The following is a 15,121-nucleotide window of genomic DNA, read 5'->3' as shown; positions in this document are numbered from 1 at the left end:
ATTTGTTAAACGGGGAAAATAATGCCAAAAAAGAATTCTTCATCATAGAAAACCATTGGATAGCTGTAATTGTTTGTTTTCAGGCTTTCTCAATATAATATATATATATATATATATATATATATATATATATATATTGCACAAATATGTTAATTAGCGCATTATGCTAATTACGAAAATTACATTGGTAAAAAGGTAAATGTGATGTCATAAGTGAATTCTTAGTCATAGGAAATCATAGGATAGCTGTACTATTCATGTTTTCAGGCATTCTTGATATAAAATGACAAAGGAATATATATTAATATGTAAAATATTGCTCATAAGTTAATTAGCGCATTTAGTACACAGCTCCTCGTCATAATATTAAAGGTTACCAAAAATTTTCTGTAGAATCTGATTTTTTGTGCTATTTCCCCTATTTTGAGGGTGCTGAACATGAATCTGCTTGTTGCCAAATTTATAAATGCCGTCTTTGACCGTTGCCATGGCAACGGATTAATTTCTCAAAAATAGCATGTGTACCCCTGTAAATGGTAGATAAACATGATAAAAATTAGCAAATAGATTGAAATCAAGGTTCCGATTAAATACAAATGAAATTAAGAAATATTTAAGATCATCAAAATAGTTCCAACTGGCCCGTTGCCATGGTAACGGCTCATTTTTCTTCCAGAAAAGTAAAAAATTTGATTTATAGTTGTAGAATCTGTGGGTTTTTTTTGGTTTCATTTTCCATGCGTTTACGGTGTTAAACATAGGAGTGATTTTGCTAAATGTATAAATACACTCTCATTACATTGCCATGGCAACCAAATAATACCTTATTTGGTAAAAAAAGGAATAACACGGTAAAAAAGGTAATGGCGAGAAATACAATAACAGCGACCTAATCTACATGCGTTGGGTTTTTTCCCAATCATTTAGAACAAAAACTACAGTAAGTATTCTGCAGGAGTTTATTGGAATGATAGGAATTGATGTTGCCTTGACAATGTTTGAATTTAAAGATAAATAGGAATATTGCAAATTGGCCGTTGCCATGGTAACACCTTATTTTTCTCAGAAAAGTATCCATTTGATAGAAAATTTTACAGAATCTGAATTTTCTTTCATTTCCTCTAATTACAAGATGCTATATCTATATATGCAAGTTGCTGAATGTATAAATACCATCTTAAGCCATTGCCATGGCAACCGAGATAATAATGGAAAATACCATAAAAATCACAATCTACTTGCGTAAATTTTGAACCATTCGTTTGATATTGAACAAAACATACGGTTAGTGGTCTGCATGAGTTCATTGCCTTGGTAAGACTTGCATTTACTATAAATATGAATGTTGCACCCCCCCATTGCCATGGTAACAGCTGATTTTTCTCAAAAAATAAAAAGTTGATAAAAACTTCTGATTTTCCTTTCATTTCCCCCTAATGTTAGGGTGCTCAACATCCATATGCTTGTTAATGTAAAACTACTCCCTCGGGCCATTTGCAATTTATAATAAAGTCCAATCGACATAAACATTATCATTAATCATAAAGTTCAAGTTTCAGGTCATATGATCAAGGTCTTAGGTCTTTTACGATCGCCAAGATTTGGCCATGTTGTATTATCATCATTGAATCTCATCAAGTTTCTGATAAGGCAAAACTTTGAGAGTGCATATAGGTATTCAACTATCACTGATCATTGTGCAGGAGTTTCAGGTTAAAGTTCTGGTCAATGAACTTTGACTGTACTATGGTATCAACATCAAAAACTTTACTTAGGTTTATTAATTTTCAAGTTAATTATATATCATGTCACAAGGTGAAGGTTAAGGGTCTTTTGAGGTGAAAAAAAACTCCTCAGGATTCTATTATTAAATGAATGGGTTTTTCATGAAAGTCCCACATTGAGTCTACATTAAAACATGGAAGAATTTTACCTTGTATCCTCAAACGGTCAGTTGTATGTAATAGAAGGCCAGGATTATGTCAATTTGCCAAATAAACTTTAGAGTTATATCTATTATCTTTAACAGCTTTCTATTAAAGGTCAAGTCCAACCCCGATAAATGTTGATTTGAATAAATAAAGAAAAATCATACTAGCATAACGCTGAAAATTTCATGTAAAAGAAGAAAGTTGTGGCATTTTTAATTTTGCTTATTTTTCACATAACAGTGATATGCACAACTCAGTAATACGCAAATGAGACAGTCGATGATGTCCCTCACTATTTCTTTTGTTTTTTATTATTATTTTAATTGTACAATATTTCATTTTATACAGATTTGACAATAAGGGCCAACTTGACTGAACCATATAGTATTAAACAATGCTAATTACATGTGTTCATGGAGGAATAAAACTTTGTATTAGACATGAGAATGAGGAGAAAATAGGAAAAATTCATATTTCACATAATAAAATGCAAAAGACATAGTGAGTGGATGACATCATCGGTCTTCTCATTTGCATACCGACCAGAAAATGCCAGTATCTGTTTTTTGTAAAATTAAGCGAAAATATAAAATATAACTTTTATGTTTTACATCTGATTTTGATGAAATTTTCAGTGTTGTGTTTGTTGGATTTTTCTCTTTTTATTAAACTTAATTTTGTGTTGGGGTGGACTTGTCCTTTAAAATAAATACATAGGCCCGTATTCTAAAGTCGGGTTTAACTTAAACACAGGTTTAAAGTTGTGGTTTAAGTATGGGAAGCCAAAAGTATCAATTTTTTTTATTAAGTTGTATGTTTCTTATGTTTACTGTGCTCTTTCCTGATTCATCGATGGTGAAGACAATCATCTACTTATACTTCTTACACAATTATGAATGATATGAGAGCCGAATGAGCTGAAAGTGTGATATATCTACTGTTAGTGATTATGTAACAATTGGCTGTCCGTACTTAAACCACAACTTTAAACCTGAGTTCAGAATACGGGCCATACATTTTAACATTTATAGCAAGTTCTTCATGTAAACATGTTCAAAGCACTTTCCAATATAGCTTAAAGGGGAATGAAACCTTTGGAACAAATAGGCTTGTGTAGAAACAGAAAAATCAAAGAATAAGAATAAAGAAAGTTTGAGAAAAATCGGACAAATAATGAGAAAGTTATGAGCATTTGAATATTGCAATCACTAATGCTATGGATATCCTCGCATTGGCAATGCGACAAGGATGTGTGATGTCACTAATGAACAACTTTCCCTTTGGAGGACTATAAAATAGCCTCAAAATGTCTCTTTTTGCTTTTTCTTATGATGATACAAACTCTTTATCCATGATGTATTCTTAAAAAATATGCACTACATGCCATCATGTAGACAGAACACATGATTTTTGGATAGATGAGATAATAGAGGCAATTCTAGTGAAATATATAATAAAGTAATGGGGAGAGTTGTTCACAAGTGACATCACACATCTTTGTCGCATTGCCAATTTGCTATCTCCATAGCAAGTTAGTGATCGCAATATTCAAATGCTCATAACTTTCTCATTATTTGTCCGATTTTTCTCAAACTTTCGTTGATCTGTTTCTTTGATTTTTCTGTTTTCACACAAGCTATCTTGTTCCAATGGTTTCATTCTCCTTTAACATTGTGGGGCGTCTTCGTTTAGTGGTTAAGCCTCTTTCTTTCAATCTGAGGGACATGGGTTCGATTCCCAGCCGGGGTGTGTTTTCCTTTTAAAAGCAAGAAAATTATCCATATTGTACTGCAACCCAGGTGAGGTAAATGGATACTTGAAGTTGTGAGCATCGGATGCGGTAGACTAGCTTCAGCCAGGGTAATATAGGAGCACTATACAAATCCTAGGCTATGTTATTTCATTTATTATTATAAAAATGAATAATTCTACTCTTCAAGTGCTTACAATATATAAAGTGGGTGTTATACATAAAATTCAAAAAATAATTGTACAGAAGGACATGAACTGATTTTGAATACTGGGACCAGTGAAACTTGTGCACTGTTTACCCAAGTTGGGGATAGAAAAGGGTATGGAAAAAACCCAGCATGAAATGTATTGTGGTGTCAAGTTATTAATCGACAAGTAAACAAAGCAATTTTTCTATGATTCTGTTTTTGACCAGTAGCAAGTGAAGCTCTTTGAACAAAGGAAACATGATAATACTTTCTGGCTGTTGTAATGGTACCGACTGCTCGATTCTGAATGTGCTCTTTTGACTATATCTAGGCGCCTGAACCCCTGTGATTGAACAGCATGATGGCAAGCATCATCCGTCAATATCTTTCAGGCCATTATATTGTATCATGGTAGCTCCATGTTTGTATATATGGGAGTTTTGGGTTTTACAAAGCAACTTTACTTGTTTACTCGTTAATGACGAATTAAGTTCAACACCTAGAATTCTAACAGATTCAGCAGGTTCAGAATTACCAATTAACAAATGAACATGGGCAGGTAAATAGTGTCTATGTCTAGGACTTTTTGTTCATTCAAGAGTAGGCTTAACTTTATTTCTTATCATTGATACATTGATTTCCTGAATACAATAGAATTGTGAAAACTAGTTGGAGATTTGGGAACTAAAAAAATCAAATTCAACATTATTCTGCCTTAAAGTGTCCCCAAGTGGTAATAAATACAGAGAAAAAACTATAGGTCCCATTACAAAACCCTGAGGAACGCCATATTCAAACCCATCACCAATTTTAATTACTACCGACCGCCATTCGTTTTAAAGGCAAGGTCAGTGTGTCAAATGTAAATGGGCCCTGTTGTACAAAGAGTTACCATTAATCCGATCAATAGTAACTCTATGGAAATTCATCAGTGTCATAATTTTTTCTATGAAAAATTTGCACAATGTCCTTTGTAAACAAAGGAAATCACACAAAATTGTTAAGAAATTAAGGACTTTACAGATATACATTCATATCTAGAAATCTTTTTGAACAAACATACATTTCTGATTTTGCTGGCTTTCCATAGTTGCGATTGATCGGATCAATCGAAACTCTTTGTACAACAGGGCCCCAATTTTGATTTCTTGACTCTAAAACCCCCAAATAAATATTTTGAAAAACTCTATCAAAATAGAATCATTTGTGACCCTTAAATTGGCAGCCACATAGGAGTTAGAAGTTGGGGATAATTCAATTCCCCTAAATCATTATTTCTGTCAGATTTCTAGGCCAAATTGCCCAAAATATTATCAAAATTGTCTCTAGCTGAATTCTCCCAAATTTCACAAACCCTTAGAAAAATTGGCATACTGGCTATTTTTTCGTTATAAAATTTATTAGAGCACAAATGGCCAAAAAAGTCTTTACACCACACATTCCTCACTTGAACCTGGGAAGAGATTCGCTAGGTCCATTGGAGAGATTGAGCGTTGACCACAGACTGTACGTGGTTGGACAATAGGGTGACCCTTTGATTATGAGCAGAGCCATCAAGGGATTCAGTCAAGTGAAAGAAGCTACATCTTCATTTGAGTCTGTTTTGGGCAGGTTCATACTTAAAAGAGTGGATGAAGATGCTTATCTTCTTGCTTGTTTTTTCCACCTGTGCTGATACCTCTCTTCTGATGTGTGGATGGGCAATACCACACTGTAGCTAGAGATCATCTGCTCTTGTTTTTGTCGCAGCCAGTAATTGCTCTGCAAGCAGCATTCAGGGCTGTATCAATCGTGGCAGCATGTGATGACCTAAAACGGATGAGGACTGCATACTCAGCAGTCAAGTAGCAAAGAGCAGGAGCTGTCGCACGGATGGTTTTGCACCTGTTCCCTTTTTGTGTTGGATAGCTTCTTCAGGATGCTGTTCCTTGCTCCAACTTCAACCTTTGTCTTGGCAACATGTTCTTTGTAGGTAAGGGAACTGTCTAGGGCGACGTCAAGGTAGATTGGCTTACTGGTGTGTTCCAACCATTTTCTATACCATCTGACCCTTAGTTACTGGTCTGCATCTCTGTTTTTAGGTGGAAAGCACTGAGTTGGGTTTTCTATGAATTTGCCCAGAGATGATTTGCAGCGTAGTAAGGAGTCAGGCCTACCAGAGCATCGCTGAGTGCTTTTTCATCTCTTCAAAGGACTGTTTGTGTAAAGTAATGCAAATGTCATCAGCGGACAGGTAGCTCTCATTATTTGGTCATTTGTGTAGATGATAAAGAGTAGGACGATGATGCTTCCTTGTGGGAGACCTTTTGTGTGACAGCCATCTGCTACTGGAACCACCGAGATTCACAAAACCATTGATTTGAGAGCATGTCAGGCCATGGATAGTCCATGGTCATCTCAAAGACTTTCCTTGTGAGTATTCAATGATTGTGTCATATGCTTCAATGAGGTCAACAAAGGCTGCTCTTTTTATCAACCCTTCCTCGAAGCAATCTTCAATGTACTGTGTCAGATTCAGCAGTTAACTAGTACAAGACTTTCCAGGCCTAAATCCTGCTTGTTCTGGAATGAGGAGCTCATCCACCAAGGGAGCAATGTGGTGGAGTAGGAGCCTTTTAAAGATCTTGTATGACAAAGCAGAGATATTGGCCTGTAGCTCTTTGGGCTGGCTGATGTTTTGCCTGGCTTGAGTAAGGCAACTACCCTTGATTTCATCCTTAAGTATGGCGTTGTGCTTTCACTCAAGACAGTAGTTTAGCATGTCAAGCCGCCGTTGGAGTGCAACAGGTCCAAGATGTTTCATCTGTTCACAGATCGAGGACATCGTCCAATCCAGCTGCCTTGCTGATCTTCATTGCTTTGATAGCATTGCACAAGTCGTTCATGCTGAAAGTTCTTGTGAATTCAGATGACTCTTGGCAGGCTATTCCCAAACTTTGAGGTTGGAACTTTGCGGGTTACCTTGGCTGTTCACTAGAAGCAGGCTGGCCACTTGGCCGGCGGTAACTCGGGACCTACATGTAGATTGGGACTTTGTAGAATCATTCCCAAGGATCCGAATCTGGTGTTTCTGCTGGCCCTGAGTATAGCTTGTATGGCATCCCTGTGGAATTTTCTTCCTTGATGATTTCTTCAGCAGCTCTAAAAATGTGTCGTAATGAGTAGGGAGTGCAGGGAGGTTCTGAAGATATGTATCCAGATCTATGGAAAACTGCTCACAGTTTACTTTCTTCAGGTTGAAAAGTCTGCAGGAGGGAACTTTGCGAGGAGTGATGTTTACCACGACATCAGGCAATTTGCAACATTGATATTATATGAAATTAAATTGATTAACCACTATCAAAGAAACGGCAACAAGCATATCAATGTCTAGTAACCTACATGTATACTTTGGCGGAAATGAAAGAATAATTGGACATATTTTTATTAAAATTTGTTATTTTCTGGTGTAAATGGAGCCGTTACAATGACAATAGGCCATTTGCATCATTGATATTTATTAATAAAATCAAGCGTTGCTACGGAAATATCCATTTTATAATTCTAATTAATTAATGCAGAATACTTGAATACCGGAATTTCGCTTTAAAAATTAAATTAATGGGTCAAGCCTTGCGCATGTACATTAGTTCGTTTTTACTGTACATCCACCATTACCGTTTTCAACATGTTATTTTTCACCAAATAAGTTGGTATTTGGTTGCCATGGCAATGGTCTGAGATGGTACTTACATAACTACCAACAAGCATATTAATTTTTAGCAACATAAGCTTAGTGGAAATGAAAGGATAAAAAGTGACTCTACATGATTTTATCAAAATTTGTACTTTTCTGAGAAAAATAAGATGTTACCATGGCAACGGGCCATTTGCAACATTGATATATATTTTAAATTCAAGCATTGTCAAGGCAACATCAATTCCTATCATTCCAATAATCTCATGCATAACACTTTGATATGTAGTTTTGGTTCTAAATGAGTGGGAAAACCCAACACATGTAGATTAAGCAGCTTTTGTCTTTCCTGCCATTATCTTTTTTATCCATGTTATTATCTTTTTTTATCAAATTAGGTATTATTTGGTTGCCATGGCAACGGAATGAAAGTGTATTTATACATTTAGCAAAATCACTCCCTATGTTTAACACCCTAATCGCAGGGAAAATGAAACAAAAAACAGATTATACAACTTAAAATAATTTTTTTTACTTTTCTGGAGGAAAAATGAGCCGTTACCATGGCAACGGGCTAATTGGATCTATTTTGATGATCTTAAATATTTCTGAATTTTATTTGTATTTAATCGGAACCTTGAATTCAATCACTTGGCTAATTTATATCATGTTTATCTACCATTTACATGGGAATATATGTTATTTTGGAGAAATTAATCGGTTGCCATGGCAACGGTCGAAGACGGCATTTATAAATTTGGCAACAAGCAGATTCGTATTCAGCACCCTAAAAATAGGTGAAATAGCACAAAAAATCAGATTCTACAGAAAATTTTTGGAATTCTTACTACTTGCCGCCTACTAATTATGCTAATTACGCTAATTAAAACAGTAACATTTGTTAAACTTTTTGAAAAATAATTTCACAAAAGAATTCCTCATAGAATAATACCATAGGATAGCTCTATTATTTATGTTTTCTGGCTGTTGTAGTACTTTGACAAATAAATCTATATATATATATGTTAATTAGTGCCCCAGGACAAAAATCCAATTGAAACCAGTTGGATTTCCAACTGGTTTCAATTGGTTTCAATTGGTTTCAACTGGTTTCATTGGTTTTAACTGGAATTAAGCAATTTCCAGTTGAAACCAATTGAAACCAGTTAGGCAACTGGAAATCCTAACTGGAACCAGTTGGGCAACTGGAAATCCTAACTGGAACCAGTTGAGTAACTGGAAATGACTTCCAAATGGAAACGATTTCTAACTGGAACCAGTTAATTGGGTCACTGGAAATCCTAACTGGAACCAGTTGGGCAACTGGAGATGACTTCTAACTGGAAAGATGTGTAACTGGAAATGAACTCTAATTGGAACCAGTTGGGTAACTGGAAATCCTAACTGGATCCAGTTGGGTAACTGGAAATGATTTCCAATTGGTTTCCAATTGGAAATTTTCCAGTAACCCAACTGGATCCAATTGAAACCAGTTAATTTGCATATTTTTGGCCAGTGTGCGATTCATCCTAATTTACAATGTATCTATTGATTTTTTCAATTTGAAGTACCACACTTTTCTCAGATAAGTGTTTAGAATACTTAGCAGTAAAAACCATGTTCATAAATGTTAACGATTATAATTAGAACAGATCAAAAGAAAATTAGTACACCACTAACCGAATTACATCACATAAAAAAAAAATATATTTGAAGATCTTCCATGTACATATATACATATGAAAGTCTGTATTTTATCAATGCCCTTTACATTTGTATTAATAGACATATAACACTGCTTCTGTGTTGGCATGAGCAATGATTAGTGCAAATGTTAATTAATTTGTAACTAATTAAGTTCATTCCAACTGGAAGTTCCAATTGAAACCAGTTGCCTCCAATTGGTTTCAACTGGAACCAAATGAAACCAGTTGCCACCAATTGGATTCAACTGGTTTTTATAGGGAAATTGGAACAACTGGAACCAATTGAAACCATGCAATTGCCAACTAGTTCCAGTTGCCCAATTGGTTTTAACTGGAACCAATTGGCAACTGGTTTTCAATTTGAACCAGTTGTTCCAAATTCCCTATTGAAACCAGTTGGCCAACTGGTTTCAATCGGTTTTGCTCTAATTGGGCATTAGGTTGATTATGCTAATTATGCTAATTACAGCGACTTCATTGGTTAAAATGGAAAAATAATGTCATAAATGAATTCCTCGCCTTAAAAAAACCATAGGATAGCTGTATTATTAATTTTTCGGGCATTCTCGATATGAAATGACAAAGAAACGTGTATTTTATATATATTACACACATATGTTAATTAGTGCATAATGCTCATTACGGCGATTACATTGGTTAAAATGGAAAAATAATGTCATAAATGAATTTCTCGCTATAGAAAACCATAAAAAGGTTGCATTATTTACGTATTGGGAATTTTCTGGATAGACATCCACAAATACATATATACAGTGTATTACACTTATGCTAATTAGCTCATTATGCTAATTGGGCTGATTACGATAATTGCATAACTTAGATATTTTGAATTAGTTTTTGGTATACATAAGTTCGTATTTATAATTTTGTTATATCTGTATATATTATGTGTATCTACTATGTAATTAAAGGGCCCCAACGAAAACTAGTGTTTGTACTGATTGGGCCACCCTTTTTAAATATGTGAAATAAATATTGTTATGCATGGACTCAACGTCACAGGACCTCCTAGAAAAATGATATTATTTATGTTTTTAGTCTTTCTGGTTTAAGAGAAGTAGTATATTACTTATCGTGCATATGCTAATTAGATGATTATGCTAACTAGGCTAATTAAAAAAAATTGCTCAAGGTTGCCAAGGTGGCAACCAAGCTGAATTTACTTCAATACCCATCTACAACACGAATAAACAAAAAACCTTGTACTTAACAACTTTTCCAGGTCTTGTACATGGCCTATGAGACCGTCTACTGAACTATTGGTTGATATTGACATTTCGAGCAGTTACCCCACTCATAATTGCACAATGATGAGCCCATTCTACATGGATGCCACTGCTTGAATGCTTCATTATATCCAAGTCTTGCTCTTTTCTTGACTTTGTAGAGACTTGGTGTTTCTTGCGAGTATAGTTTCTCTAACGCTAGCAAGCTCCTGGATTGCCAAGTGATCAGCACAAGATGTCACACCCGTACAAATAAAAGCCCAATAGCTTTGAATATTTCGTCCTTGTACACCACTTACCTAATAAACTTGGGGTCCTTGTATTTAAAACTCCTAACGATAAATATCCACCCTACATCAGAGCTCTTATCTCAGCATAGACCAACACGCAGTCTCAGATCAGCAGATCAAGCATTGCTGAGGGAATCTCTCAGCCAGACAACCTGGGGTGACAGCCGGGGTGACAGAGCCTTCTACATCTCTGGGCCGAAGCTTTGGAATAGCCTTCCCCAATTTATCAGGGGAGCAGAGACCACTTGTCTTGGTAGTGAATATCAGTACTAGCTTGGATCACAATATCTCTGGGCATGCTTGAAAAGAGTAACAATGGCATTTACTTATGCGAACGACATGAAAGCCATTCATAAATTCACGAAGGCTTAACCCTATCTAGGCCGGGGGGGGCCTCGAAGGCCCCCCCCCCCCCTCAACGAGTCGCGTGATATTTTCGCCGCGCAAAATTTTTGACCGCGCCGCTTGCTGACTTTATACTTTCAAGTCTTGCGCAACTTTTGGGACCAAATTTGCGTCACCTGGGTACGTGGTTCCGAAGTTACGCAATGTTATGTAAATGCATGTCAGACCAGAAATTGATCAAAAACGTGATTTCGTGTACAAAACCAATGTAAATTGTGTTTTCAACCAAAAATCATAAATGTATGATTATTTTTAGTTTTGCTGGCCTAAATGTATGTATTTTATGCTGTTTATGATCTTAGAAGAGTCCCCAACGAATTTTGTTGAAAAAACAATGAAAACAAAAGGTCAAAAAACACAGAAATACATAAGAAATGGTAAAAACAATATAATACTTAAGAAATTGATCTGATATCACAATTTTTTCAAGTACACTTGCTAAGAACATCACAAAGAGTTTCTATGCCAAAAATTACAACATTTATAGATTTATTTATGGAGTTAGAGGAAAAAATATGATTTCGCATACTAATTACGCATAAATTAGCATAATAACGTAATAACGATTTGCATGAAATAAATTACTACACCATTTTGTAGATTATACCCCAGACAACCTGTGTGCCAATTTTTGGCGCGATCTCGCGGTCAAAGGCCGAGATCTCAAGGGTGGGGGGGGGGCCTGGGAGGCCCCCCCGCCATATGAACTCCCAAAATACCCCGGCCTAGATAGGGTTAAAGTGCACAGGAATCGTTATTACACGTTCTTGCTGAAACAAGTTGCTGCTTCATGATGAAGCATCCATTTTCTGTTCTGTCCTCTTTGATAAATCTCTTATGGCAACCATCTTCAAATATTAAAGCTATAGTTTGAGTTTTGGACATTTAATTTGTAATCTTTGGATTATTTCCCTTCTTTTTCTAATTTTTCATGGCTAATTTTCATAATATGCAAATTTCATAAATTAAATCTACTGCTTGGATTTCTTGGGACTTTTAGTATGTTGTTTAGGGGACCTTCCTGGAAAGCATTTCAGTGGAATATCTCGTGTTGCAATTAGTGGGAATTAGTGGTGGGTTTATACCCCCCCTATTTTGGCTAGATTGACTGGACTAAACGTCGTTGTCATGTTTGTCTCAGTGGGGCTCCAAAATGGCGAATTCTCCTAGAAATTGGCAAAATATGAAATAGGAGTAGGGTGACTTCAGCTGCCCCCTGAGGGGGTGGGCTTCAATGTGACGGCACTTCGTTGTAACAGTCGATTTGACATTTTCGAACCTAGAAATGTTTTTTCTGATGAAGTTTTTTTCTTGATTCGTGTTCCTATGGGGTCCTAGAACAAATTTTTGTTCCCCGGCAATCCGGTGATTCGCACAATTCTATTTTTTTAGATCAAATGAATGTAACAGTTAACTCTAATGTATATATATACTGTACAAAATTTTAATTCGTGCCAATGCCCATCTTTCTTGCCATTATCTCATCGACCACACGTTTCACTTTTTTCTCTTCATTGACGTATTCTTGGCATTTTTACCACTTATTGTTTTATTTTCACAAGGTTAAAACCAGCTATGCGTCCATATTTTCCTACTATTTTCCCCCCTTCTGTTGGTCTTCTTTTCCATTTTTTGCCTTCATCTGCCCCTGCTTTACCTTTCCTTTCTGGTCCTTTCCCACCCACTCTTTCCCCTTGTCACTCTTTTTTCATCATTCGTCCTATCTCATCCTCTCTTTTTTTCTTTCTCTTCCTTTTCTCATTTGCTTTTTTTATTTATGATTTCCGTTATTGGTTTCCTCTCACTATCTCTCTCCCTTTACTTATTCTTTTCCCCTTTATTTTTTCCCCTTATTACATGGTTAAACATGTAATATAGCATTTAATGCCCTAGTTGCGTTCTGTTCGAATTACACTTTCACACTTCTTGACGTTTGTACATGCTTCATTGATCAATATGTTACTTTTTAAAGTTTCTTTTTTTTCTTTTGGTATATCTTTTATGATTGTGTAATATGATTATTGGTTGGTTGTAATTTTTTGCTTTTATTTCATCTTTATAATATTGTACTTTGCCTTTGTTTATACTGTGCACTGGATTTTTCAGTCTTTTGACTGTTTGGCCAGTTTTCTTATTGAATAAATACCATACTACTACTACTACATTCAGCTTGGTTGCCCAAAGTTGCCGTTTGGGCAATTTTGCTAATTTGCATAAATCCAAAATGACCGCCAGATACCATCTTGAAAACCTAACTTTTGAACCCCTGTCCACAAAATGATGAGTAATGACTCATTTTTTAGAGGTGTGTAGAACCGATTTCTGTAATTATTTTTTCAATATAAGGTCATCTTCAGTTCAAATCCAAGATGGCCGCCAGATGCCATCTTGAAAAATTGACTTTTGTTCCCCTTGCCCCAAAATGACCAGTAATACCTCTATTCAGGGGTTTTGGGGTGTGTAGAATCCATTTCTGCTTTCTATTTTGCAATATGATGTCATCTTCAGGTCAAATCCAAGATGGCCGCCATCTTGAAATATTTTATTGTTGAACCCTTTGCCCCAGAATCATGAATAATAACTCTGTTCATGAGTCATTTGGTATGTTGATTCAATTTATGCTTTAATTTTGCATAAAGGATAAACTTCAGACTAAATCCAAGATGGCTGCCAATCGCCATCTTGAAAAAATACTTTCCCAGGCTCATACGTGTAAGAGCTAAGGATTTCAGTAAGACTACTCATTTCTTTTATTAATTATCAAGATCAAGGTCAAGGTGCATGAATCTACATCTTAGATGCCAGATTTCGACATTAACTGCTCAACTTAGAATGAATCCTCTTTAGGTTTGGGCTATGATCCATTTCGAGTGTATTTTCATTTTTTAATGTCCATCCATACCTTTGTACTGAAGAGGCTTTTATGGTCTTATTTGAATTTGAAAGTGCTTTATCAATATTTATCAATATATATCAATGATTAGTAGGCATCAGTTCGCCTTAAAAGACGATGGTGTAGCGCTAGGCCTTACATTTTCGAGAGTGACTATAGAGCTTGACTCTAGAGTGGCAGTCTCTATAGCAAATTTGTACAGATGAAGTAGGATGGCGCTAAGACACGTTCATATATAGATGTTGCCCTAGCTTTCCTCCTAGGTCTTTGGTCTGCCAATTTAGCATTCCGATGTTTTCTGACGTCTATACCCCGAAACGAGTCATTACTCATCATTTTCGGGAAAGGGGTTCAAAAGTTAGGTTTTCAAGATGGCATCTGGCGGCCATTTTGGATTTATGCAAATCGGCAAAATTGCCCATACGGCAAGTTTGGGCAAACAAGCTGAATTTGCTTTAGGACCCCATGGGAACACGATTCAAGAAAAAAACTTCATCGGAAAAAACATTTCTAGGTTGGTGTATTGAGCCTATGAGACTGTTAAATCGACTATTAAGACAATACAATTGATTGATATATAGCAGAAACACCTTTTTGCCTCAATAGGGGCACCAAATTGACAGATTTTCCTATCAATTGTTAAACGCGAAAATGGGGGTTGTTTAAGTTCAGCCGCCTCCTGAGGGGGTAGGCCTCGATGTGCCAGCATTTCATTATATGAAGCAGATAGAAAAAAACTACTTTTTTATCCAAGTAGTGTTAAGACAATGAGAGTGGTTTGCTATATAAGAGAAACATCTTTTTGCCTTAATGTGGGCTCCAAATTCGCAGATTTTCTGATAAAAAGGTAATCTAAGAGAAAAGGGGAGGGTAATTTCAGGAGCCCCTGACGAGGGTAGGCTTTGCTGTACCAGTACTTCTTTATAAGTAACTGATAGAGGAAAGGCAACTCTTTTGTCTCCATGTGGGTTTAAGACAATGAAAATGGATTACTTTTTAGCAGAAACACACTTTAGCCTCAGTGGGGGCTCCA

The sequence above is a fragment of the Lytechinus variegatus genome, chromosome 1, assembly GCF_018143015.1.
Source record: "Lytechinus variegatus isolate NC3 chromosome 1, Lvar_3.0, whole genome shotgun sequence".
In the NCBI taxonomy this organism is placed as follows: Eukaryota; Metazoa; Echinodermata; class Echinoidea; order Temnopleuroida; family Toxopneustidae; genus Lytechinus; species Lytechinus variegatus.
Note: the sequence above shows the minus strand (reverse complement) of the source record.